Source organism: Balaenoptera acutorostrata, chromosome 19 (assembly GCF_949987535.1).
Source record: "Balaenoptera acutorostrata chromosome 19, mBalAcu1.1, whole genome shotgun sequence".
In the NCBI taxonomy this organism is placed as follows: domain Eukaryota; kingdom Metazoa; phylum Chordata; class Mammalia; order Artiodactyla; family Balaenopteridae; genus Balaenoptera; species Balaenoptera acutorostrata.
The window spans coordinates 62,716,549-62,721,015 of NC_080082.1; the positions used below are offsets into that span (position 1 = coordinate 62,716,549).

The 4,467-nt window shown below is 40.6% G+C and overlaps 1 non-coding gene across 1 annotated transcript; it reads left to right on the top strand.

Annotated features, from left to right (window-relative positions):
* Nucleotides 1-1,891: 1,891 nt before the first annotated feature.
* On the top strand, nucleotides 1,892-1,995 carry LOC114237868 (U6 spliceosomal RNA). The gene has a single exon (XR_003623339.1). It is a non-coding gene; the product is annotated as a U6 spliceosomal RNA (small nuclear RNA).
* The last annotated feature ends 2,472 nt before the right edge of the window (nucleotides 1,996-4,467 follow it).

Here is a 4,467-nt window from a genome sequence, read left to right on the forward strand (position 1 = left end):
GGTCGCAGATATAATGGGAACTCTGTACTCTTTCCAGTTTTTCTGTAGATCTAAACTTGTTCTAAAATTAAAAGTGTCTTAAAAAAAAAAAGTTTATTTAAAAAAACTACTGCAAACGTACGGACACCAAGGGGGGAAAGCGGCGGGGGTTGGGGGGGAGGGGTGGGATGAATTGGGAGATTGGGATTGACATATATACACTAATATGTATAAAATAGATAACTAATAAGAACCTGCTGTATAAATAAATAAATAAAATTCAATTTAAAAATTAAAAAAAAAACCCTACTGTTCTGGCTCGGTAATTTCTTAGAAATCCAAAGAATGAGAGTATGTCCCATCCCCCCAACTCCCCACCCCTGGGGCTTTCATAGTAAATAGAATTAAGTTTGTTTGCCATTATTAACAGATGTATACCTACTCTTTGTGTTCTGGTGATATTCAAAATACTCTCTAAAACAGCTGTCAAATCCCATTCTTTGCACTGAATGAGGGTGTGAATGTCTTTCCCGCAGAGAAGGGAGGAATTCTTTCCTCCAAGTCCCAGTTTCCCTTTCAGATCCCCACCCCCACTCCCGCCTCCATTGCCCTTTGCTTTTGCATCAATTTCCCCAGCTCTGACCTCCCATGCTTTCCGTTCACCCCCCAGATCTCATTAGTAATTCAGGAAATAATGACCTTGACCTTGGCCTTGGGCCTGCCTTCCACATGCCCAAGCCCGGTCTTACCAAAGAATTTGACTAAATCATTTCCCCCACCCTTGATATCTGATCACCTCTGATATCTGATCAAGTTCCTCATCCCTCCATTTAATGTCTAAGTCCTTGACCTGCTTTAGTGAGAATCCTATTAGACTCATTAAGTCAGAGTTCCACCTTTGGAACTGTTCTCAGTGATTTTTCCATCCACTGACCCCCCTCACTCTACACTCTGGCTGCAAATCCCCATTTCTCCTTGTTATAATTGGAGATGCGCTCCGTCCGTCTCCCCTATTGAGAAAGTCTTCACCCTGAAGGAGTTTGCTACAGGCCACCCCCAAACTATGCAGCTCTGGCATACTGACTATTTTGAGTGAAAGGCACCTGAAACCGCAAATACAGGAAAAACACTCTGACCTTCCTTCTTTTTCCTAAAAGAGGAAGGTGAAATTCCCAGATGACAGATGCCATTCTTATTCAGAAGGAAGTCACATTCTTGTCATTAAGGATGAAAAGCTGAGCAAGAACCATGCAAATTTATTTAATACAAGTTGTAAATAGAGTTCTAGACACCTCTCTTATATAACCCAATGTAAAAGCAAGTAGGCTTTATCATATGATATCTCTTGTATGTGGAATCTAAAAAAAATGACACAAATGAACTTATTTACAAAACAAATAGACTCAGACGTAGAAAACAAACTTAGGAGGAAAGGGGGGTAGGGATGGATTGGGAGTTTGGGATTAGCAGATACAAACTACAATATATAAAACAGATAAACAACAAGTTCCTACTGTATAGCACAGGGAACTATATTTGATATTTTGTAATAAACCATAATGAAAAAGAATCTGAAAAAGAATATATAGATATTGGGTTGGCCAAAACGTTCGTTTGGTTAGTGAATACATTTTTTAATAAAATTCTTGGTGAAGATGAAATATGTGTCTTTTGTTTCCTTAAAACCAAACGAACGTTTTGGCCAACCCTATATATATAATCAGTTTGCTGTACACCTGAAAGTAACACAACATTGTAAATCAACTATACTTTCCAATTTTTAAAAAAGCGATTGTTGATTTAAGAAACAAAAAAAAGCAAGTAAGTTTTGCCATCTCCTTGTGTCTTGAGTCCTCATGAAGTCTCCCATGTCATGTAAAACGTGTATTAAATAAATTTGCATGGAGCTTGCTTCCACAGCATGGGTAATAAAATCGGAACAGAATGATACAGAGTAAATTAGCATAGGCCTTGTGCAAGGATGACACGCAACATTATGAAGCGTTCTGTATTTTTTTTAATGTGTATGTTTTCCTCCTGCTGGTCAAACTTATGTCAATTTAACTCTCAGGAACCGCCAGCAAGAACCTTAAAAGCAGAAAAGTTTGCTTCCCTTACAATCCCTACTGCAATTCCTTACTTTCTTTTTTCTTTCTCACATGGAACTTTTTTTTTTTTTTTTTAACCATCCATCAATAAAGTAGTGATTTGTAAGGCTGAATTGCTCTTTTGGATAAAAGGAAATAGAGAAGGACAGTCTCTGACATAAAGACAGTGGTACCCAGATATAGAAATAAACCCCTTTCTTCAACCTTCCGAGGGATTTGTTGGATGGGAAAACTGAGGCTGGAGTAGTAAACAGGATGTGAGTGGCATGATTAAAACATATATGTACTGAATGATTTATATGTGTGTCCTCAGAGCCCAAGCAGACCCTGGAGCTTGACAGACAATCGGGAAAGTGTATTGAATAATTCAATTAGTTAAGTGGTTCCAAGATTTTACAAGGTGCCTTCAGAAACTCAAAATTAAAACTCATGATTCCGCTCCCACCTAAAGCTGAGGCACAGCCATGTTTCCTCATCCATGTGAATCAACAGCACTTCCAAACACACATTTGCACACTCCTGACACTTGGAATCTCATCTTTCATACCTTCCTCTCTCTTATCTATCATGTACATTCCATCACCAATATTATTAAGAATGGCCATCCTGGACTTCTCTGGTGGCACAGTGGTTAAGAATCCACCTGCCAATGCAGGGGACACGGGTTCGAGCCCTGGTCCAGGAAGATCCCACATGCCACGGAGCAGCTAAGCCCTTGCGCCACAACTACTGAGCCTGCGCTCCAGAGTGCGCGAGCCACAACACAACTACTGAGCCCACGTGCCACAACTACTGAAGCCTGCGAGCCTAGAGCCCATGCTCTGCAACGAGAAGCCACTGCAATGAGAAGCCCATGCACCACAATGAAGAGTAGCCCCCGCTGGCCACAACTAGAGAAAGGCTGTGCGCAGCAACGAAGACCCAATGCAGCCAAAAATAAATAAATAAATTTATTTAAAAAAAGGAATGGCCATCCTCGAAAAGCTTGAATGTAGGTGGTAGGTCAGGCAAAAAAACCACAAACATTTTTTAACTGGATTTCTTATCCACACAATGTACCAAACCCTGAAGGAGATACAAGATAACCAAGGAGAAAACCAGGACAGAACTCACAAAGATGCCTGAGAAAATATTCCCAAAGAGAGCTGTGTCACTCCAAGGCCACTCTACCCCAAACACTCTGCAACTGTGATCAACGTCTGAAATGCCTCCCAAAGGCTTCTGCTTGGTTCACAATGGGTGTTACTAAAAGTAGAGGTTTGCTTTTGTTTTTCTTTCTTTCCTTTTTTTTAAAAATTCATCTTTTTAAAAACTAATTTATTTACTGATTTATTTTTGGCTGCGCTGGGTCTTTGTTGCTGCACGCGGGCTTCCTCTAGTTGTGGCGAGCAAGGGTTACTCTTCGTTGCGGTGCGCGGGCTTCTCATTGCGGTGGCTTCTCTTGTTGCGGAGCACGGGCTCTAGGCGTGTGGGCTTGCATAGTTGTGGCCCTGAGCCACCAGGGAAGTCCTGCTTTTGTTTTTCAAATGTAAAATTATCATAACACAGATACACATTCACGGTGATTCTCTCTAGGTTTCCAGTGTTCTCCCAGACTTGAAAATTTTTTTTTTCACTTGACAGGTTCATTTATTGTGTGAATGTCTGTGATGGACCAGGCACTGGCACACACAGCCCTGAACAAAACAGAAAATGTGTTTCTTCACCAAGCTTGCATTCTAGTTGTGGAGACAGATGATAAAGAAACAAGCAAATGAGCTTATAATGTCAGTTCGCTGTACATATTAAGTATAAAGACACAGCTTGGAGGTGAATATCATGAATTGCTATTTTAGAAAAGCTGGTTGGAGGAGGTGTCCATGAGGAGGCATGATTTGATCGACGGCCTTGCATGAAATCAGGGAAGTAAGCAATTAAATAGCTGGAAAATTCCGGACAAGTAAACCCACTGCATCATCGCAACACTCACAATCTTGCTCTATGTCTTTTCCATAGCCTGTGATGTTCTAACATAACTGCTTACTTTATTGGTTTATTAAGTTCATTGTCAACTCTCTTCGCTGTTAGAATGTAAACTCCACGTGGGTCGGGATTTTCTTTCTTTTTTAGATACCATTTTATCCCCAGCACTTAGGACTGAGGATTTAGGACTAATGACAGCACATCTTAGGTGCTCAAGGTATATTAAATGATGCCTATTAAGTCTCAGAGGTGTCAGACACACATGTAAGCAAAGTAGGCACCCAAGAGAAGCATTTCATCTAGTCTGGAAACAGTCCTTCTTCCATCCCCCCACTTTTTCTCCTTAACCCCATCACAAAGCAGTAACTTTAGATTAAATGGTAGGAATCCTTTTCATAAATAGGATTATCACCCATTC